The sequence below is a fragment of the Melospiza georgiana genome, unplaced genomic scaffold (assembly GCF_028018845.1).
Source record: "Melospiza georgiana isolate bMelGeo1 unplaced genomic scaffold, bMelGeo1.pri scaffold_29, whole genome shotgun sequence".
In the NCBI taxonomy this organism is placed as follows: domain Eukaryota; kingdom Metazoa; phylum Chordata; class Aves; order Passeriformes; family Passerellidae; genus Melospiza; species Melospiza georgiana.
The window spans coordinates 483,013-507,066 of record NW_026652215.1 but is presented as its reverse complement, the minus strand read 5'-3'; the positions used below and the strand labels follow the sequence as shown (position 1 = coordinate 507,066).

The 24,054-nt window shown below is 44.8% G+C and overlaps 1 pseudogene; it reads left to right on the top strand.

Annotated features, from left to right (window-relative positions):
* Positions 1–2,135: 2,135 nt before the first annotated feature.
* Positions 2,136–24,054, top strand: part of LOC131096329 (olfactory receptor 14C36-like) — a 40,047-nt pseudogene continuing 18,128 nt past the window's right edge.

Here is a 24,054-nt window from a genome sequence, read left to right as displayed (position 1 = left end):
AAACTTCTCAGAGACTCAGTGTGGAAAGGATAATCCAAAGTACCTTAAAAACCTTGAGTACCTCAAAGCATTAGTGAGCTCAACTGAGTGTCAGTACAAAGCTCTCAAGGGACTCATTAAAGCAGATAATTGGGGCCATCATTGCACAAATGTATCATAGAGTTTGTATGAAAAGGAAAACAACAAATACCTTAAAATAACTGAAGTACCTTGCAGCATTAATAACCCCATGGATTCTCATTAATGATAAATCCTCTCCAGGGACTAATTAAAGCAGGTAATTGGAGGCTGTGACTGCACAATCTTTCTCACAGAGTCTGTATCAAATGGCAAACACAAAGTACCTTAAAATGACTGAAGTACCCTGAAGTGTTAATGAGTCCCACTGAATGCTGCAAAAGACAAAGCCTCTCCAGGGACTAATTACAGCAGATAATTGGAGGCCATGATTGCACAAACCTCTAAGACACTCCAAGCCAAAAGCAAATGCCAAAGTCCTTTCAAAAACCTGCACTCCCTGGGAGCATTAGGGAGCCCCCAAGGGCCATCCCTGAGCAAGGCTCCCCAGGGACTCCTTCCAGCAGACCCCTGAGGCCACTGGGATGTGGGCTAGAGGGGATTCTGAGGGCAGGACAAGGGGCTGACAGTGCCCAGCCTGGCTGGGGCTGTGCCAGGAGGCCCCAGGGCCTCAGGACAAGGTGTCTCCTCACAGCCCTTGGTGGCACAGACCCTGCTGTGCCCCAGGGCACCAAGACTTGGCTTCTCTTTGTCCCCACCTGTCAGCACTGCCTCCAGTTCTCTGCTCTGCCTGGGGCCTGGGGACACTTTCTCAGCTGTGTCCCTCAGTGGGACCCATTAAAAGTCCAAGAAACTTTGGAGTTGGATTCTGACTTGGAGTTCTGGAGAGGTTTCTTCAGCTCCCTCTCAGGGACTGATGTTCAGGGCCTCAGCACAAAGCCCCAGAGGCTCATTAAAGTCCTTGTGCTGTGTCTGTGCTGCTGAGCTGGGCTGGCCTCCTGGCACGGAGGCAGCTCTTGGTAACCAAGAAGAGCTTCAAAAGCACATTTCTCTTGATGAGCATCTCTTCTGCCAGCCCAGCAGGGCTGGGACACTGCCTGCAGCCACCTGGGCACAGCGCAGAGGCACAGAGAGCTTCAATCAGTCAGGGCTGGGAAGGTGCTGAGAAGTGCCTGGGGCAGAATCACTGCCAGCCCTTGGCACAGGAACCTCTGGCTGCAGGACAATGCAGATGCAGCTGCTGGAGCCATCTCCTAAAGCTGGAACATCCCATTGCCTGCAGACCCCGTGAGTACATTTTCTGATTGTCTCTTGTGCAGAGTTGCCAGGGGTTCCCAGAGCTGTCCTGCAGAGCAGGGTCCTGCAGCCCAGGGTGCTGTGCTGGGGCAGGGACTCTGCTGCCTGCCAGGGAACGCTTTCAGCCAGCCCTGGCAGCTGCTCCCAGCACTGGGGGAGAAGATCTGGGTGGGATAAGACAGCTGGTCAGGCTTGGAAGTGTTCTCCTTGTGTGGGGTGATGATGCTGCATTGTTCAGGACTGCTCCCAGCATGGCATTTAACTGCATGACGTTTCCAAGTAGATTATACAGGGAGCAGAGCAAGGCAGGGGTTGCATAAAGGGGAAAACCTGCTTTTTGAATCTAATGCTCTGGGTTGCCTGGGTGGAAAACTGCCCACAGATATTCATCTCTCTGTTAAGGCTGAGAAAAATAAACATAAAAATTCTCTTAGATGTGAATAAACTGGGCTCTTACAGAGATCAGCAGAGGCCCTCTCACAGGCAGCATCAGTGTTCCTTTTCCAGCGTCCTCAGGGTTGATATTACATTGCCATCAGAGCCTGCGGAGACAGAGCTGCCCCTGGGCAGTGCCAGAGCTAGGAGGGTTCTGCAGGGCAGAGCTGAGCCCCCAGGGCTGGGCTGGGCTCTGGCAGCACTGGCAGGGCCCAGACCTGGGCACAGGGAGCAGCTGCTGGCAGGGACAGCTCCAGGCAGCAGAGCCCTATGCGAGCAGTGGGGGGAAAGTGCCCCCAGGCTGTGCTGCAATATTTTAAGTCCCCTCCAAACACAACTATTCCATGAATACTTTTCTTACAGATCCCGATATCAAGGCAGCGCAAATGTCCAACAGCAGCTCCATCAGGCACTTCCTCCTGCTGGCATTGGCAGACACGCGGCAGCTGAAGCTCCTGCACTTCTGCCTCTTGCTGGGCATCTCCCTGGCTGCCCTCCTAGGCAATGGCCTCATCATCAGCGCCGTAGCCTGCGGCCACCACCTGCACATGCCCATGTTCTTCTTCCTGCTCAACCTGGCCCTCGCTGACCTGGGGACCATCTGCACAACTGTCCCCAAAGCCATGCACAATTCCCTCTGGGACACCAGGAACATCTCCTACACTGGATGTGCTACACAGCTCTTTTTCTTTCTGTTCTTCATTGGAGCAGAGTATTTCCTCCTGACCATCATGTGCTACGACCGCTAAGTTTCCATCTGCAAACCCCTGCACTATGGGACCCTCCTGGGCAGCAGAGCTTGTGCCCACATGGCAGCAGCTTCCTGGGCCAGTGCCTTTCTCAATGCTCTCATGCATACAGCCAATACATTTTCCCTGCCCCTGTGCCATGGCAATGTCATGAGCCAATTCTTCTGTGAAATCCCACAGATCCTCAAGCTCTCCTGCTCACACTCCAACTTTAAACAACTGGGGCTCATTGCTGTTAGTGCATCTTTAGGACTTGGATGTTTTGTGTTCATTGTTTTCTCCTATGTGCAGATCTTCAGGGCCGTGCTGAGGATCCCCTCTGAGCAGGGACGGCACAAAGCCTTTTCCACCTGCCTCCCTCACCTGGCTGCGGTCTCCCTGTTTGTCAGCACTCTAATCTTTGCTCACTTGAAGCCTCCCTCCATGTCCTCCCCATCCCTGGATCTGGCCCTGTCAGTTCTGTACTCAGTGGTGCCTCCAGTCCTGAACCCCCTCATCTACAGCCTGAGGAACCAGGAGCTCAAGGCTGCAGTGTTGAGACTGATGACTGGATGCTTTCAGAAACATTACACTGCAGGACAGTGTTTGCAAATCACTTGTAATAAAAGTAATTTTGAATATTTCTTGTTGGTTTGCTTGTGCGTTTTTTCCCCCTTTTTTAAGGTTTTTTATATTGTCCATAATAAATATCAGTGTTTGGGCCTTTTCTCATTTTGTTTCTCTCCACCTTCCCTGCGCCCACAGACTGTGTGAATGAGGGGCTGTGCTCCTGGTGGCTTTAAAGGAACTAAAGGATCTCCCAGCAAAGTTTTCTGCAGAGATGCCCTTTTGTTGCCTTCTCTGGAGCTGCAGCAGCAATGTCTGTGTGCAGAGCTGGGGGCAGATCAGTGCTAGCCCAGCAGCTGTTCCCAGCAGCAGCAGCACTTGGTGTTGCCAGTGCTGCTGCCATGGCCCTGCCCCGCTGCCCTGGTGGCCCTGGTGTTGCTGTAGGGCCTGAGTGCTCTCGGGGCCGGGCACAGCCCTGGGGTTGGCCGTGCTGGGGCTGCAGCAGGGACAGGCCATGGGCACTGCTGGGGCAGCGCTGACGCCTCAGGCCAGGCCCTGGGGGCTCCAGGCTCCTTGTCCAGGCTCTCTCAAGAACACACCCAGGCCAATGCTCAGCACAGAAAACCCCCGTGAGCAGCCCAGGCTGGCCGTGGGCAGGCTGGGGTCAAACAGCATGGCTGGGGCTCTGCAAGGGCCCTGGGGCAGACGGGAAGGAGCAGCAGAGCAGGGGCTGATCCATCCCCAGTGCGCTGCACAGCCCAGGGCAGCGTCCCAGAGCGTCCTCATGGAGCTGCCAACAACATCTCCCCTCTGCAGCCCTGGCCTCTCCCCCAGCTCACACAGGTGCCCCATCCTTGCAGGCACAGACACGGCAGCACTGGCTCAGCAGCCCCTGTTTGCATTGCACAGAGCAGGGGGAGCACCCCCATGCTGTTGTTGTGGGGACATGAACCTGAGGGAGCACAAATGCCATCAGCCCCTGGGGCCAGCAAGGGCTAGGGGACACCAGAAAAACCACTAAGTTTTGTCCTGGCCTCTGCAGTCAGCCAGAAAGTTTGTTCCCATCAGCTGGGAGTTTCCTGTCCCACTGCAGACGCTGTTGCTCAGAGCCAGGGCTGCCTGGCAGCCACCCCCAAGCAGCCCTGAGCATTTCCATGGCTTCACCTTTGATTTCTTTCCTCGTCCCTGATCCAGATTCCTTCCTATTGCGCATCCCTGTCCCCTCCCCTGCAAACAGCCCATCCCTGTTTGCCCTTTCCTCTCTGGCCCCACTCCCCATTGCAGTTCCTGACTTGGCCCCATGGGAACATCCCTTGGGCAGCAGGATCATCCTACAAGTGCTGCAGGAATTGTCTGCAGGCTCCTGCAGTGCCTGGTGCTGCTCCCTTGCCAGAGGCACCCCAGGCCAGGGGGGCACATCTGGGCTGCTGTGTCTGGCTCTGGGGCTCCCTGTTCGGGGCAGTGAGGTGGAGCTGCAGAGGCTCTGCAGGACTGACAGGATGGGCTTTGGGGCTGGCAGGAGAAGCTGAAGGACCTGGGCTGCTGGAGCTGCTGAAGTGGAGGCCCAGGGCTCATCCTGCAACTGCTCCAAGGGTGGTTCCAGAGAATCCCAGAATCAGCAAGGTTGGAACAGGCCATGGAGGTCATCAAGTCCAACCTGTGCCCTGACACCACCTTGTGTCCCTGAGCCTCCTCTTCTCCCTGATAAACAACCCCAGCTCCCTCAGCTGCTCCTCACAGGACTTGTGTTCCTGACCCCTCCCCAGCCTTGTTGCCCTTCTCTGGACATGCTCCAGCCCTTACATGTCCTTCATAAATATGAGGGACCCAGAACTGGAGACAGCACTCGAGGTATGGCCTCACCAGTACTGAGCACAGGGGAAGAATCCCTGCCCTGCCCCTGCTGGCCACACCATTCCTGATCCAGGCCAGGAGCCATTGGCCTTCTTGCCCACCTGGGCACACTGCTGGCTCATGCCCAGCCTGCTGTCCATCAGTCCCTGCAGGTCCCTTTCTGCCTGGCTGCTCTCCAGCCAATCTGTCCCCAGCCTGTAGCACTGCAGGGGTTGTTGTGGCCAAAGTGCAGGACCTGAAACGTCGAGTTGTTAAACCTGACCTTGTTGGATTTGGGCCCTGGATCCAGCCTGTCCAGGTCCCTCTGCAGAGCCCTCCTACCCTCCACCACATCCACACTCACACCCAGCTTGGTGTCATCTGCAAATTTGTTGATGCTGGACTCAGTTCCCCCATGCAGATCATCAATCAGATATTGAAATCCACGCTGGCTGGCTCTGATCCCTCGGCCATCCTGTGGGTGCCCTGTGATGGCACTCAGGGTGATCTGTTCCATAACCTTGCTGGGCACCCAGGTCAGGCTGATAGGCCTGGAGTTCCCCAGATCCTCCTTCCAGCCCTTCTTGGGGATGGGCTCACACTGGCACCTCCAGTCCTCTGGGACATCCCTGCTGAGCCAGCACTGATGGTAAATGATGGAGAGCAGCTTGGGGACCTCATCCACAGCTCCCTCATCCCCCTGGGATGGATCCCATCTGCTCCCAGAGACACCTGAGAGCATCTGAGTGGCTCAGCAGGTCCCCAGCTGCTTCCTCCTGGATTACAGGGGGCTGTTCTGCTCCCTGTGCCCATCCACCAGTGCAAGACAACCCTTGTCTTGAGGACAACTTGACTTATTCTTGAAAACTGAGGCTCAGAAGGGGTTAAGTACCTCAGCATTTTCCTCATATTTGGTAACCATATCTTCCCTAATAATGAATGGAGATTGTCCTTGTAGCTCCTCTTGCCATTAATGTATTTATAGAAACATTTTTATTATCCTTCACAGAAATGCTGTGGTTAAGCCTTAAGCTTTCAACTCTCTAATTTTTTTTCTGCATGATCTAACAACATCCTTAAACATTTCCTGAGTTACCTGCCTCTCTGTCCAAAGGTGATGCACCTTCTTTTTTACCCCAAGTTCCTGCAAAAGGCCCATCACATACAGAACGTCACCTAAGTGCTAAAGTACGCCTCAGAGGAGGAAATACAAGAGTCTATAAATTAAAAGAGGGAAAGCAAGCTAGGAAAGTAAAAGAAGAAGGAGAGGCTGGGAAGGCTAACAAAAAATTGGACCCCCTTGACCACTTACCTCCTCCTACCCTGGCAGTACTTCAAACCCCTCCTCCAATTCCTCTTTCTCTGGACCCAATTCCTCCTCCCCTCCCAGCTGTCATTCCTTTACCACCTCCTAACCCAGTTATACCTCCACCATCTTCCCCTCAACCCTCTCCTTACTCTCTTTACCCTTCACTACTGTTCACTTACCTCTACCATCTCATGCACCCCTTATTCACCAGCAAGTTCCTGCTCTGCCTCCCCCACCAGAAACGAGAAGCCAAATAACATCTCAGAATCTCATGCCCAAGAGTGGAGTTACCCAGTCAGCCTCCACAGCTGATGTTGTAACACCTGGACCAAAGTGGCTAAGTGGAAAAATTGTTCCCCCTCAGAGAAGTTCCCATGGGTGGAGTGGCCAGTGAGATTGGATTTTAAATGCTCCTTTGACTGCGTCCGATGTTAGACAGTTTAAGAAAGAATTGTGAAATTTAGTGGAAGACCCAGTAGGAATAGCAAGTCTAACTGATCAAGTTTTAGGCCCTAATATTTGTACATGGGGAGAACTGAACTCCACCTTTAACATCCTATTTTCCCCAGAAGAGACTCAATTCATAAGAACTGCAGGAATGAAAATCTGGGAGCAAGAAAACCAACCCAGGCCCCTAGGTAACCAAAAAATGCCTTCAGTGGAGCCTAGCTGGGACCCTAATCAAGAAGAGGGGAGAAGGAATATGAGAGATTACAGGTCCCTAATGACCAGAGGGATAAAAGAATCAGTCCCTAGAGGGAGTAATACCAGGTTAGCATTTGACAGCACCCAGGAAAAAGACGAGACCCCAGCAACATGGCTTAATAGGCTAAAGCAAAACTTCCAGATTTACTCTAATGTTGGCCTAGATAGCCCCGAAGGCCAAGTCCTTCTCAACAGACAATTTATAACTAAATCCTGGCCAGATATCTGATGAAAGTTAGAAAGAATAGATGACTAGCAGGAAAAAAGTATAATGAACTGCTGTGAGAAGCCATAAGAGTATATCTGAGAAGAGAAGAAAAAAAGAAAAAAACAAAAGCTAAAATTATGGCAGCCATAGGCAGAGAAAGTGTAGGAGCCAACAAGGATGGGCCAGTAGAACCACTTAGAAGTGACAAAGGTTTTATTAGACCAAAAGGGGCTAGGGCTCTACTCAGTGACAAATATTGTTATTACTGTGGAGAGAAAGGACATCTAAAGAGAAACTGTAAGAAACTCCAATTAGATGAAGCCATAGCCTGGGAGCAAGAAACTCTAGAGAACATCTTAAGAAGAGACGAGAAATATGCGGAATAGGGGTGTCAAGGGTTGTATGCCCCTGGGGAATTTAATGAATCATCTAGAAGAGCCCTTTGTAAGTTTTGAGATTGGTCTCCAGAATGATGAATTTGAAGTTTTAGTTGATACCGGAGCAGACAAGTCATGTGTGACTAAAATACCAACAGGAATCACAGTCGGTAAAAAGGTCTGCAAAGTACGAGGGGCCAAAGGAGAACCATTTGAGGCCCAGATTATAGAAGATGTAGAAACTAGAGGAAATTCAAGAGAGCTAAGTTCATTTACATCCCCAAGTTAGGTTGTGATTTATTAGGATATGATTTACAAATCAAATTGGGAATTGGAGTAATGCCAAAAGAAGGAAAAATAGTAGTACAAATAATGGTCTTAACTAAGGGAGACATAGATGAAATCAACCCAAATGTGTGGGTGGGAGAGGGAAAAATTGGTTGTTTGAATATTCCACCAATAGAAGTGGAGATGCAGAAAGACATCTCCCCCATTCAGGTAAGGCAGTATCCAATTTCCCCAGAGGGAAAAAAAGGACTCGTCCCAGTAATTAACCAGCTATTAAAGGAAGGATTTTAGAACCATGCATGTCTCCACATAATACTCCCATACTAGCATTGAGAAAAGCTGATGGAAGGTATTGATTAGCACAAGATTCAAGAGAAGTTAATAAAAGAATGGTTGCGAGGCACCCGGTAGTACAAAACTCGTACACATCGTTTTAAGCCAAGTACCTGAGGAGCATGCATGGTTGTCAATCATGGATTTAAAGGATGCCTTCTCGGCATGTCCCCTGGCTGAAGAGTGCCGGAACTGGTTTGCCTTTGAATGGGAGGACATTGAAAAGAAAAGAAAACAGCAACTAAGGTGGACACATCTTCCCCAGGGGTTTAGAGAATCCCCGAATCTCTTTGGCAAGCTCTAGAAGAACTCCTAGAACAGTTTAAACCTGAGAATGGGGTACATATTTTACAATATGTTGATGATTTACTTGCATCAGAGGGAGAACAAGACAAAATTAGAAGTTCTAGCATAGAGTTCCTAAATTTCTTAGGGGAAAAAGGCCTAAAAGTTTCACAAAAGACACTGCAATTTGTGGAACAAAAGTAACATATCTAGGACATATAATCACCCAAGGGTATAAAAGGTGAAGCCCCAAGAGAATGTTGGGAATTCTGTCCATCCCTGCCCCAAAGACCAAAAGAGATGTTAAAAAATTATTAGGTTTGTGTGGGTATTGCAGATTATGGCTTGATCAGTGTACTAAAAGTGTTACATTTCTATATGACAAATTGAAAAACTCAGAGCTTGTAATCTGGACCTCAAATGACAAGGAACAGCTTCGGAATCTGAAAATTAAATTGTCCTCTGCCCCTGTACTGAGCCTACCAGACCTTAAAAAGATCTTTGACCTATTGGTAAACATGGAAGAGGGGTTAGCTTGCGGAGTCCTTACACGGGATAGGGGAGGATGCAGGAAGCCGGTCGCATCTCTCTCCAAGTTACCAGATCCAGTAGCCAGAGGGTGGCCAGCCTGTGTGCAAGTGATAGCAGCAACAGCCACCCCAATAGAAGACACACAGAAACTAACCTGAAAGGGGAAGATCCGGGTTCATACCCCACAAAATGTAAAAGCTGTTTTAAGTCACAAGGCCCCTCAGGGGCTAACCAACTCTCAAATACTAAACCATGAAATAATACCAATAAGTACCAAGGGCCTCGAATTAGCCACTTCAAAATGTTTAAATCCAGCCCAGTTCCTCACAGGAGAGCTGTTAACAGACCTGGAGCGTGATTGTTTACAAATTATTGAAATGCAGACTAAAGAGAGAGAAGATTTAGAAGATGAGTCCCTCCCATATAGGAGAATTTTATTTACAGATGGATCATCATGAATGGTAGCCAGTAAACGGGTCTCAGGGTATGCAACCGTAGATGGGCAGAACATGCAAGTTGAGGAAATGGGAAAGCTACCCTCAAATTGATCTGCCCAGTGCTGCGAAATCTGTGCCCTGAAGAGAGGACTAGATTTACTAGAAAAAGATAAAGGAAAAATCTATACCGACTCCCAGTACGCATTCGGAATTGTCCATACATTTGGAAAAATATGAGAAGAATGGGGGTACCTAAATTCTAAAGGCAAAAATTTAATACATTAGCGGCTAGAAAATTAGTACTAGAGTTCCTAAGGAAACCAATAGAGATAGCCAAAGTTCACATAGATGGACATCAAAAAGGGGACACCCTTGAAATAAAGGGAAATCATTTAGCTGATCAAGTAGTGAAAGAAGAAGCTTTGGAACAGGAAAGTCCAGTTAAAATTCTTAAGATAGAGGGAACACCTAGTAGAGAAAGAAAAGATGAAAGACCCATCTTTGACGAGAAAGAATTAAGAGAGTTAGAAAAGATGAGAAGACAACAAAAAGAAAATGGAGAATGGTGGACCCCTGATGGACGGCAAATTTTAAATAAAGCTCTAGCCCGAAAGGTGATAATGGAGTTACACGAGTTGACCCATTGGGGAATACAAGGATTATGTGACCCCTTTCCAAGGGATCAAATGTGCATGGGAGTACGTACCATAGCAAAGGCAGTTACCAAGGGATGTTTAACTTGCCAACAAATTAATCAGAAATTAATGAGAAGAGTACTGTCTGATCTGGGGAAGAGAGTTGGACTTGGGGCCATTCCAAAGCGTGCAGGTAGACATCACAGAAATGTCCCCTGTCCAGGGATACAGACACTTATTAGTGACCGTGGATCACCTCACCCATTGGGTAGAGGCGTTCCTGACCAAAACAGAGACAGCCCAAGCGGCCACAAAAGCAATCCTAGAAAACATCATTCCCCAATATGGGTTGATAAATAATGTTGATTCTGACCGAGGTCCACATTTTGCTGCCAAAGTCTTACAAAAAGTTGTTGAAGCCCTGGGAATGAAATGGAGGTTGCACAGCCCATTGGCATCCCCAGAGCTCCAGAAGAGTAGAAAGAATGAATAAAACCATCAAAAACACGTTAACTAAATTAGTTACAGAAACCCAGATGAATTGGCTTAAATGTCTACCCTTAGCACTGTTAAAAATAAGAACAAGGCCTCAAACAGGTATAAGAGTCTCACCTTATGAAATTATGTTAGGACTCCCCTTCTTGACAACCCCGTATAGCACAGCAATTTATCCAGAAGGAGAGACAGCCACCCAAAAATAGGTAAAGGCCATAGGAAGGAGATTCAAAGATCTGAGGAAAAAGGGTTATCTCCCTCAAACCTCTCCCTTAGACACTAAGGGACATAACATCAATCCAGGGGACTGGGTGTTAGTTAAATCATGGAACTCTGCACCTTTACCCTCTAAGTTTGAAGGCCCTTTTCAGGTCCTACTCACCACCAATACAGCCATACGACCCAAGAGAAGGGGTGGACACATATAACCCAGACTAAAGGACCTGGACCACCTCCCACTGAAGAGACAAAACCAACCACATCCCCTACTAAGCTTTCTAATGAATGGATTGTGACTAATCACTCAGACAATCTAAAGCTAACACTCCAGAGGAGACCTAAAGACTACTGGAGACTGTCTATAGTCAAAAACTTGTTAAGAACTGTTTAAATAATCAAAACTTGTTAAGAACTGTTAAAAATTGCAGTTAATGTTATTTATACTTTACTTTTGAGTTTGAAAAGCAGATACTTTCCTGTTGCATTTATTATTAGTTAGTGTTTATTAATGAATGTACAGTTTTTAGTTTGTGTTGGAGCCTTTGTTTGTTTTGGTGTCTATTGTGATTTTGTAGGATTAGAGATAAGAGTAAATACCTCATTATTTGTTTGGAGTATTTTTTCTATAATTTTGGATACCGATGATTCTTAAAGTCATCTGACCATTGAGTTCAAGGTTTTTAGGTCATGTTTTTGTGTGAAAAAGTTTAAATACCCCAGTTAACTCCAATCTTAGTGTACAAAGCAATCTCCTATAGAACATCCCTCAGGGCAAAAATAAATTAGTAAAGAAAAGTCAAATGTGTTGACACTGAGAGAATAAAAACTCTGTACTAAAACCAATGAGCTCTTCTGTAGGAGAAAAGCATAACCAGGAGGCAAGGCTGGGTGAGTCTACAGTCCGCCTAAAAACAGCCACTCCAATCACTGGGTGCAGCTCAGTAGTTGTAGAGTTTAGGGAATGCCTCATACCAGACTCCTGGGAATGCTCTTACTGATCTTACTGGTTAACATCACGCTGGGAAGTCAGAAGAGCCCATGTGCTAAATGTGACTACCTCCTTTACAGAGGGGAAGAAACCGGATCTTTAATACGAGTACATACAAATTTAAACTTAAACTGTGTCAACCTCTCTCTGTTAGCAACCTGTCAAGGGCACGGGAAGACTTACTGGATTTCACAAAATATAGAATGACTGCAATGACTGCTTGGGAAGCGTCATATAGGAGATGCTTGGCTTGGCTTTGAACATAAGTCCAATCAAAAAGGCACAGCAAACTTAATAAAAGAGAAAGAAGTAACAACATCAGTAAATGAGAAAGAAGACCTAGAAACATCTCATGGGAAAAACTTGTTCATAGATTTAGTGGAAAAGATCAGGAAAGAGTTACATTTAACTAATTGCTGGATCTGTGGAAATACACAAATGGCCGAAGTCTGGCCTTGGGAAGGGATCAGCTTAAGACCAATAGAAATCTTAAAATGGACACAAACAAGACAAAAGGTACCAGCTATTGGACAAAGAGGAACAGAATGGTGGGAATTAAAGTCTAAAATAATTGGAGAAGAGCAGTGTATATCAAGGAAAGGGAAAATGTATAAAATGTATAAATTTATAAAACCCCAGTAGGAGAAATGCCCTGTAAGAGATATTTAAAAATAAAACATCCAGTAGCTGGGTAGGTCCCTAGAGAACCCAATAAATACTCGAAGTATTATTAATTATTTATATACTGGAAGTATTATTTATTATTTATATACTGGAAGTAGTACTTACTAAATTAGAAGTAATAAAATTATTCATTTATTAAAATATTATTTATTAAATAATAATAAGTAATATTACCTTATTAAAACAATAATTATTTTAATAGTAAAAAATAACGATACTATATACTACATCACATATTATTAAAATATATTATTAATAAATAATATAATCTATTATATAATTTATAGTATATCTATTAATTAATATTATATTACCGTATGTTATTATAATACTATAACATATATTATTATAATATTTAAATAATAATTGATATTTTAAAATTAAAATCTATAATTATTAATAATGAATATAAAATATATGATATATATATAATATTATATAGTGTAATATAATATAATAAATGATAAATAAAAAATAAATAATATATATTACATATTTTATATTTTATATAATATGCTATATATTATATAATATATATTATATATTATATATAATGTATTATGTATTATGTATTATATATTACATGTTATATATTATTTATTATAAATTATTCATTATGTTTATATAATATATTATAAATTAGATAATATAATATATAGAAATATAATAGTATATATTATATTTTAATTTATTATTTATATTATGTTCTTATTTTTATTTATTATTATTATTACTTTTTTTTTTTTTTTTTTTTTTTTTAATAATAGATACTGAAAATCCATTGGGAAGAAAGAAACGGTGTGTCCCTACCGAGAAGGAAAAGGAATAAATCAAGGAATAAATCAAGGAATAAACCCATTCTGGGAAGTGAGAGAAATAGCCAAATACTGGGAATTTCCAATGACTCTCAGTGATGCTTCTTGGAATGTTCCAGAAAACCGGGTTTGGATATGTGGGAATGTGGCTTACACTGAATTACCCGGGGAGTGGAGCAGCACTTGCACTATCGGAATTATTAAACCGTCATTTTTCTTACTCCCAAAAGAGTCTGGATTGAACCAAGGGGTCCCAGTATATGATGATTTGAACAAATCTAGCTGATGAAAAAGAAACTTAATTGAAATTGGAGGAACACAGACACGGACAAACACATTATGGAACACCCAGGAAATAATTTGCACTTATGGACCGGCGACCTGGGCTCAAGATGGGTCCTGGGGACACCGGACCCCAATTTATACGGGGTTAAATCGGATTCTGAGATTACAGGCAGTACTCGAGATGGTATCGAACTGAGCCTCTCTAGCTTTAGACCACATAAATGACCAACTATCCCAAACTAGAACTGTGGTGTATCAAATCAGACTAGCAGTAGATTATTTATTATTTGTGGAAAATTTAACTCCCCCAGTGTTGCTTAGAAATAGATGACTGCAGTGAAGTCATTAGAAATATCTCAAAGGAAATCCGGAAGTTGTGTTGGAACACAAGAGTGGACCCCTACATTCAATACCAGCTGGTGGGACAATTTCTGGTCATTAAAAGGAAACTGGTGGGAAAAACCAGCCTTTTTCATCTTATGCGAAATTGCTGGTTTGATCCTCCTACCTTGCATGCTCCCCTGTATAATCCGAGTTGTAACATCTGCTGTGCCGCAAGTGTAATGATACCAAGAGAGCTTAATAAGAAAGAATTAAAGTAATCATGATAATGAATTATCAAGAACATCAAGATGCCAAGCAAATTCACAACCGATTTTAAAAATTTTACTTTCAAGAAGTATTTGCTAATTGATGCATGCTTGAGCCCAATTGAACAATTAGAGGGGGAAATTGTAGAGAATACATTGTTAAGGGAGTTGATATAAAGTTCATTGTTAAAGGAGTTAATATAAAGTTCCAATGTTAATTATAGATTGTTGAGTGTTTAATAGTTATGTCAAGTTCCAATATTAGGTAAAGGATTTATAATTATGTTAATCCCCTCACTGTCAGGTGTTACCCCCACTGCTCCTGTCAGCATTCAGAAGCACAATCATGAGAATGATTCTATGCAGGTGCTTTTATTGAAGAGCTCTGGTTGTCAGGGGTACAAACCCAAATCTGTCTCCGACATGCATTCAGGATGAACATGTTTTTATATTCTATCATTATATAACTTTCATGTTCATTATTAAACTTATATTGTTCTATGGTATACATAGATTTCATCGAAGCATGGGCTCCTCGTGGCTCCCCTTTAAATTTCTGAAATAGTTTCTCATGATTCTTTGTATGATTATACAATAATTATATTTAATTACTAAACAATCATCACATCTAACAATTACATCACTTATCATATACTGCTTATGCAGGTGCAATTTCACATGATCTGGGAAACACAAATTCTAACATTTTCAGAGTCTATTTTAAACATTTTCCAGGGCCCCACTAAGTCTATAGCTTCTTTCTAATTCCCCAAATGTCATGATTTTAAAACCTTTTACTGTCACTCCCACTCATCTAAGATGGTGAACCACCTGACACCATAAAGAAGAGGATTATGTCAGAATAACCAAATATGAAAATGCCATAAGACCTAGCAGAAAAGAATGACCTAACAAAAACCCCTAGAACAACAAGCCACCATGCAAATGAAGAATTAAAATAACACCTCTAACCAAAGAAAACATAACCATGGTCAGAGCTTTTTGCCTTCGTCACCCTAACCAGAGCAGGCCAAGAGCAGCACAGGGACCATGGACCTGAAACCAGCAGTGCCTACCCAGAGACTCTTGAAAGGAGAGAAAACCCAGCCCTGCCAGGCCTTGCTCAGCATTGCAGTTCCCTGCTCAGAGCCTTGGGCTCCCTGCAATCCTGCCCTCAAGGATCTGCTCTCACCAGGCCCTGGGCAGCCCTTGGCACTCCCTGCCCTTTCTGGGGCCCAGCCATGTTCCAAGGCACTTGGAGTTTTGCTGCTGACTCCTTGAGCAGCTTCTCCATCCTTCTCTGCGTGCCTGAGGCTCCTGGAGCCAGCCCCAAATCCAGCGTGGGGCTGATTAAAATACAGAAAGCCCTCAGGAGCTTTTTGTCTCCCGTCCATTGTCTTCCAGTCTCCGGGGCTTGTGCAGGGATTGGAGTCAGTTTGGAGTTCTCTTCAGGAGGGAGATTCCAAAGTGCACATCAGGATTTTTGGTTTTAGTCAAGGAAATATATTTTTATTTTTATTTCAGAGAAGAGGGGACAGAAACATTCCTCAGGTGATCTTGATGCTGAATGTCTCCTTAGGAGGTCCGGGCAGGGAGAAGAATGAGCCCCTTGCAGGCTGAGCCTGTTTGGACAAGCTGTTCCTCACCCCAAACCTCACCATATCTCACATCACAAAACATGAAAAAAATTTAAGCATATTTCCTTCTAAATAAAATTTATTATTCTAATTGTGATAGTATTATTCAATATTTTACTACATAATTTTTATACTTATATTTAAAAATCAATATTATTTTAGCAACCAAAAAAATTATTTCTCATTAGTTCAAAGTAAACACAATACCGTTCATTAATTAATTAAGCTTTATTGGCTATTTATTTCTTCCTCTTTATGGTAACTAATAATATTTGTATTCTTTTGGCACCATTTTTATAAACTTTTTCTCTAAAAGGGTCAAGGGGCGGCACTTTGGAGTCCCTGGAGACATTTCTGGGGCACATTTGGGGCAGTTTGGGGTCTGAAGAGGGAATTAAGAGAGAACTTGAGGGTCTGGAGTGTTATGACCAAAAATTTGGTTAATATTTTTTTCTGTGAGAAAAAGTTACCACTACTGCTGGGCTGCTGCCTTTGTTATTGTAATCACGGGTCGTTGTCGTTAATAGTTGTTTTTGTATTAGTAAAAGCCCTGGCTGGGGCGAGGTAATAGCCCTTCTCCTGGGTGGGGACCTTGCCCGAAGCTAAGTTTTACCTTTCTCAGAATAGGGAAGACACCTGAGAAGGTGGGGGGGTTATGCAAAGTGACTCCAAGACCAATGCAGCATGGTCCTCCACTGTACTGAGAAGACCCCAAAAACAACGAGCCAAATAAGAGTTGAGAGACTGGAGTGATGTCTGGATGTGAGAAGCAGAGCGCTGGGCCTGCAGAGATGTGGGAAACCTTCATCGTTCCTCACCCTGTCCTCGAGATCCCCCGGGCCAGGACTGGGAGGTCTGGGAGACCCGGACCGAGGCAACATCTTATGGGATCAGGAGACCCTGAAGGCTCCCAAGAGGATCTGATCCCCAGCTCTGCCCCTGGTGGACAGAGCTGTGCATATCCTCCTCCTCTGAGTCGCCTTGGGAGAGACGACGGACACTGCAGACCGTCGAGCCGCCCAATCCTGGGCTGATCACTTTTTAATAAAGGCATTACACAGGAGAAGAAGTCTCCTGGCCCTTTTTGTTTATTTCAGCTGGGGACTTGTCCGGGATAGCCACGTCGCAAGAGGACTCAGGACTGTCCATCTTGGATCTTCAGAGGATAGCTGGCTACCAGGACCAGAGGGACCGGCTCCGGACAGCGACACAGAGGAGCACCGGAGCACCGGACTGGTGAGAAACTCGGTGGCGGGAGTGGGAGACGTGCGCATGTGTGTGTGAGTGAGACGAGGGCCGGCAGCCGGACATTCGAAGCGAGAGTGGACCCCTCAGTACTGCGGTTCCGGCTTTTTTGCGAGAAAACCGGCCAGGAACAGGAGGATGCGAGTGGAATTAGCATGAGTGAAGTCATCTCCCAAGGGGGAATAAAGGGCCCCCCCACTCCGGGCGTGCGGAGTGAATTACTGTGTATGAGTGGCACGCACCCCAAAGTCCTGACAAAGGGAGGTCAGGCACTTTTGTAAGTCTCGAGAAGGATTCGAGTAAGATTTGTCAGTCCCGAGAAGGATTCGGGTGGTTCACAAGCCCTGCAGGCAAAGTAAGTCCTGACAAAGGAGTCAGGCACAAACCCCAGCGAAGGAGGCTGCGGTTTGCTTTTAAGTCCTGATACGGTGAAGCCTAGAAATTGGCAGGTTAGGCAAACTAAAAATCAGGCAGTTGTTTTTCCTGACTGAGGGTGTCAGGCCCGACCCGGATTCTTGGCCAGGGCTTCGTGTGTTTAAGTCCCGATAGATGTAAGACCTGACGCTGGGAAGTTGGGCAATCAAGAGATTGGGCAGTTGTTTCAGTATAAAGTCCTGAGCATCAGGCAGAAATTTGAAGTTCTGTGGAGGAGGAGGCTGAAGCTCCTCAAACAAGGTTGTTTTTGAAATTCCCGGTTAGTAGAGGCACCTTTGGGACTTTTTTTATTGAAACCTGAAAAAATGGGATGTTGTAGTAGTAAAAAGACTGGCAAGAGACTGAGGGATATACCTCCTAGTAGTCCCTTAGGAGAACTGTTAGTAAAATGGGATTCTATAGAGGCCACGGAGGGATTAGATAAAGTGAAAATGATCCATTATTGTATGGAAGCGTGGCCAGAATTAGAGTTGCAAGGAGGATGGCCTTGGTGTGGGACAAAGGATAAGTGCATGTGCCAACAATTAAATAATTATCTGACAGCTCGAGAAGATACTGATCCTGAGCAATTATTGTATGTGGCTTGCTGGTTAAAGAGTGCTGTTGGGGATGAAGGGGTGCGAATTTGTAAGGTACAGAGGAAGAAAGAGGGGAATGAAGGAGGGGATGATAGGACTAGCAAAAGATGGGACCCCCTGGATTATTTGCCTCCTTCTGCCCCTCCACCTTATAATCCTCTTCTTCAAGCACCTCAAATGGCAGGTCCGGTTCCTCCCCCGGCTGCCATCTCATTACCACCTGCTCAAACTCCTTCTTCTACATCTTCAGCTTCTGCTATGATGAACCCAGTATCTCCTCCAGTTCCTTCTGCACCACCACAAGTGCCTACTCCACCTGCTGCATTCTCCACCCCTTCTCCAGCTCCACTTAATATCTACTCAGGTCCCTCTCCCCCTCCTATTGCTGTCCCTTTACCTCCTTCTACCTGGGACACAAATGCCTCCCTGCCCGATAGACAGCTATCAGCAAATACACCTGCTGATGGGCAGAAAGTTCAGGGTAACCCAGAGAACCCTCAAAGTAGTTTGGCATCTGAAGATGGGCCATACTGTAGCACCAGATCCAAGACCTCCAAGGCAGAGAGACTCTTTCCCCTCAGAGAGGTTCCTATGGGAGGAGTAGCGGGAGGTGTTGGCTTTGTGAATGCTCCCCTAACTGCTTCTGAGGTGAGAGGATTCAAGAAAGAGTTGGGGCATTTGGTTGAGGACCCAGTGGGCATAGCCAACCAAGTGGATCAATTTCTAGGTCCAAATATCTACACTTGGGGGGAGATGAATTCCATCCTGAGTATATTATTTTCCCCAGAAGAGGTCCAGATGATAAGGGCGGCTGGCATAAAAATTTGGGAGAAAGATAACAGTCCAGGACCCCAGGTGCCAACAGGTGAACAGAAATTGCCACTAACGGATCCTGGCTGGAACCCTAACCAGGAGGAGGGGAGGAAGGCCATGAGGGAATATAGGTCTTTGATAATACGGGGGATCAAAGAGTCAGTTCCCAAAGGAACTAATACCCAATTGGCATTTGAGGGTACAGAGGAGAAAGATTAAGCTCCTGCTGCCTGGCTTAATCGCCTAAGGCGGAACTTTCAGTTGTACTCTAGAATAGACCCAGACACCCCGGAAGGTCAAATGCTACTAAAAGTCCAATTTGTTACCAAATCTTGGCCTGATATACGGAGAAAACTGGAAAAGATGGAAGATTGGCAAGAGAAGGACATTAATGAGTTATTAAAGGAGGCATTGAAGGTGTATTTAAGGAGGGAGGAAGAAAAAGCAAAGGCCAAGGCTAAGATCATGGTTGCTGTAGCTAGAGAAAGTGCAGGGTGGGTGGGTCCACCACCAGGAGGAGGCAGAGGTAGGCCAGTACTGACCGGTGCACGAAGGGTTGAGAGACCTCAAGAAGTCCCTTTGAGAGGACGACAGTGTTATTACTGTGGGGAGGCAGGACACATCAGGAGGTTTTGTAAAAAGCTCAGTCTTGATGAGGCAATAGCCAAGGAACAGGACAATTTAGGAAGGATTCTTAAGGGGGAGGACTAGGGGTGTCAAGGACTTTTTACTAAAGGGGACCCGATGCAACATCTAGAAGAGCCCTTGGTAAACTTTGAAGTGGGACCCCTAAATGAGGAATTTGAGTTTTTGGTTGATACAGGGGCAGATAAGTCCTGTCTCAACAAAATACCACAAGGTATGGAAATTGGGAGACAATTTTGTGAAGTATTGGGTGCAGAGGGGAGACCATTTAGAGCATCGGTGATTGAAGAAGTGAAAATAATTGGAAACTCAAGGCAATGTAAAGCTAATTTTCTTTATCTGCCTAACTTAGAAAAAAGTTCGTTAGGAAGGGATCTGCAAGTCCATTTGGGGGTTGGGATTGTTCCAAGGGAAGGGAGGATGGTGGTACAAGTGATGAAGCTGTCTCAAGGAGATGTTGCAGAAATAAACCCTGAGGTATGGGCTGAGGGGGGAAAGAGAGGTTTATTACACATTCCACCGATAACAATAAAAATGCAGGATGATACCTCACCCATACGGGTTAAACAGTATCCGATTTCCCTAGAAGGAAAGAAGGGGCTTGCTATAATTATCGAGCAACTGTTGCAGGAGGGAATTTTAGAACCCTGCATGTCACCACATAATACCCCTATACTGGCAGTTAAAAGGGCTGAAGGGAAATATAGGCTGGTACAAGATTTGAGGGAAGTCAACAAAAGAACCATTGCCAGACATCCAGTTGTGCCCAACCCATATAGTCTCCTAAGCAGGATTCCAAGAGAACATGCTTGGTTCACTGTCATAGATTTGAAGGATGCTTTCTGGGCGTGTCCTCTGGCAACAGAATGTAGGGATTGGTTTGCCTTTGAATGGGAGGACCCGAGTACGAAAAGGAGACAACAGCTAAGGTGGACCTGATTACCACAGGGGTTCGCTGAATCCCCCAATCTCTTTGGACAAGCTTTAGAGAGTTTGTTGGAACAATCTGTCCCTGAACAAGAAGTGCAGAACCTGCAGTATGTTGATGACCTGATGGTATCAGGAAAGGAAAAAGATCAGGTCAGACAAACTAGTATTAAACTTTTGAATTTTCTGGGGGAGAAAGGACTAAAAGTTTCCCAAGGGAAACTACAATTTGTGCAATCAGAAGTAACATACTTGGGGCACATAATAGGGGGAGGGTATAAGAAACTAAGCCCTGACAGGATTTCAGGTATTTTAGCTCTCCCAGCCCCAAAAACGAAAAGAGATGTGAGAAAACTCCTGGGCTTGTTCGGGTATTGTAAGTTATGGTTGGATCAATACACACAGAGTGTGAAATTTCTGTATAATAAACTAGTAGATCCAGAACCCCTAATTTGGACAGCTGAAGATGATCAACAATTGGAAAACTTAAAAAACAAATTGTCTTCTGCCCCGGTCCTAAGCTTACCAGACCTCAGGAAGGGCTTTGATCTGTTTGTGAGTGCAGAAGGAGGTATAGCCTATGGAGTATTAACTCAAGAGTGGGGAGGGTGCAGGAAACCCGTGGCTTACATCTCCAAATTGTTAGATCCAGTGGCTAGAGGCTGGCCAGTTTGTTTACAGGCAGTAGCAGCAACTGCAATCCTGATAGAAGAGACTCAAAAATTGACCTTACAGGGAAAAATTAAAGTGCATACTCCTCATGATCTTAAGGCAGTACTGAGACAGAGAGCTCCACAGTGGTTAACCGATGCTAGAATATTAAAATATGAGATAATACTAATGAATACAGAGGACTTAGAATTTATCACATCAAATGCCCTCAATCCAGCACAATTCCTAATGGGAGAGCCTATAGAGAATTTAGAACATGATTGTCTAGAATTGGTTTATCTCCAAACAAAAGTAAGAGAAGATTTGGAAGATCAGCCTCTAGCAACTGGAAGAAGCTTATTCATAGATGGCTCTTCGAGGGTAGTAAATGGAAAAAGAGCTTCAGGTTATGCCATTATAGACGGAGAAACATTACAAATTGCAGAAAAAGGGAAACTATCCCCAAGCTGGTCAGCCCAAAGTTGTGAAATATATGCCCTGAAAAGGGGACTGGACTTACTGGAGGGGGACCGGGGAACCATTTATACAGACTCCCAATATGCATATGGGACAGTTCATACATTTGGGAAAATATGGGAGGAATGTGGGTATCTAAGTTCAAAGGGAAAGAGCTTAGCCCATGAGAACCTAGTCCGATCAGTACTAGAAGCCCTACAAAAACCTATAGAAATAGCAGTGGTCCATATAAAGGGACACCAAAGAGGAGACAGTTTAGAAGTTAAAGGAAACCGACTGGCTGATCAGATAGCCAAAGAAGCAGCTCTAGAACCAGGGGACCCAGTAAAAATTTTGAAGAAACAAAGATGAATTGGCTGAAGTGTTTGCCCCTAGCGCTATTGCGCATCAGAACAAGACCTTGGGCTGACATAAGAATTTCACCTTATGAAATGATGTTTGGGCTGCCATTCTTGTTAACACCTTATAGCACAGGAGACTATCTGGAAGGGAAAGAAGCTACCAGAAAGTATTTAGAAATAATTGGAAGAACTCTGGAGGGACTTAGAAAGAAAGGATACCTTCCTCAAACTTCCCCTCTCGACACAAAAGTTCACAACATTAGTCCAGGAGATTGGGTTTTGATAAAATCATGGACTACGGGAACATTAATGCCTAAATTTGAAGGCCCCTTCCAGGTGCTCCTGATCACAAATTCAGCTGTGCGGACCAAAGAAAAAGGTTGGACTCATATCACAAGAATAAAAGGGCCATTCTACCCCCAGGTACGGGACTGGATCCAACATCAGCTTCCCCCTCTGGCATTGGACCAGAGTCTACACCACTCTCACCCCCCGGCGCTGGACAAGATTCATCTGCTTCACAAGCTAAATCACCTGAGTACACTGTGGTAAAAGGACCAAAGGATTTAAAGTTGACTCTCAGAAGGAAGAGTCAAAAAGACTGAACTGTGTGGGGAAAAAAAAAAAATTGTTAAGAGTTCTAATATTGCTTAAAATGTTTTAAGACTGTTCTGTGTAAATTATGTTGGTAAAAAAGTTTAAGACTGTAAATAAGTAATTCTGGTTAAGTTCCCCAATTTATTTCTAAAGACTCCAGGTTAATCCTCTACAGAACACTCCCCTGGGAGGGGAAACCAAAATTGGTAGGGAACAGACCAAGAGAGGTTTAACCAGAGAAGCAGGTAGAAGGGACTCTGAAGAGCTTGGAAGCTTTTCCTCAGTAAAGTTCCCCAAGAGGCAAGGCCGGGTGGGCAGGCTGTGTGAGATGACCCATACCGGACTCTTGGGAAGGGTAGTAATGATGGCTCTGATTGCTGGTGGTGCTCAGGGGAGCCCAGCTGAGCCGTGCAATGAATGCTACCAACCCCTCTATGAGGAGGAAGTGAGCTCCTTGTCGAGAGTCCACATCAGTTCTAACCCTAATTGTGTTAACCTCTCCCAATTGGTCCTTTATCAGAAAAATAAGAGAATGTATTGGATAGCACACAATACTGCCACTTTTAGGCAGCCACTCCTAGGAGAGTGCCCTATAGGAGAAGCCTGGTTGTGCTTTGAATGGGATGCTGCTGAAACAAGCTCAGCAGATCTAGTAAAAAGCAAAGAAATGGTGAAAATGGTAAGAAAAATTGTTTGTTACAAGTATTTATATGAGTGTACTAGAAAAGAGATAAACCCCTTTAGGAACACATTTCAGGGGAGCCTTAAACCCCTAGATTTGATCTTGTCTGGCAGCTGCACCGCTAGAGTGATAAAACCAATTTTCTTATTACCCAAAGAAACTGGATCAAGTTTGGGAGTTCCTATATATAATGATTTGGGAGAAATTAAACAGAACAGGCACAGTGAAATAGAAATTGAGAAAATCCAAAATTGTAAAAGCCAAATTCGGATCCCAATATCTATGTTAAACAAAGTTATTCGGCTCCAGGCAGTATTAAAAATTAAGAATTCAATTATTAGGAACATTTCAAACGAAATAAAAAGGTTAGCATGTGTAAATAATGAAGATCAAACTCCTACACTTGATCCCAGTGGGTGGGAGAACCTGGAGATTTTCAAAAAGGATGTGTGGGAAAAGGTAGTTTTTCTCGCTGTGTGTGCACTTGGAGGATTGCTATTTTTACTATGCTTATTTATCTGTTTCAGTAAAATAGTGTTTGCCGTGAAGACAAACCTGAAGAAACCAAGGAAAGTAACAAGGTTAAGTAACCATGATTACCAAAGTGCACAAGAGATTTATAGTAGATTCAAAACAAAAATCGGGAGTTGATGCGAGCTTAGAGTTTAAGCTCGATCAAAGAAAAAGAGGGGGGACTGTTATGAACAAAAACTCGGTTAATATTTTTTTATGAGAAAAAGTTTCAAAAAGGCAGCCAGACCACTGGCCCTGCCCAAGTTCTGTGTGTTTTGTTATTGTAATCACGGGTCGTTGTCGTTAATGGTTGTTTTTGTATTAGTAAAAGCCCTGGCCGGGGCGAGGTAATGGCCCTTCTCCTGGGTGGGGACCTTGCCCGAAGCTAAGTTTTACCTTTCTCAGAATAGGGAAGACACCTGAGAAGGTGGGGGGGGTTATGCAAAGTGACT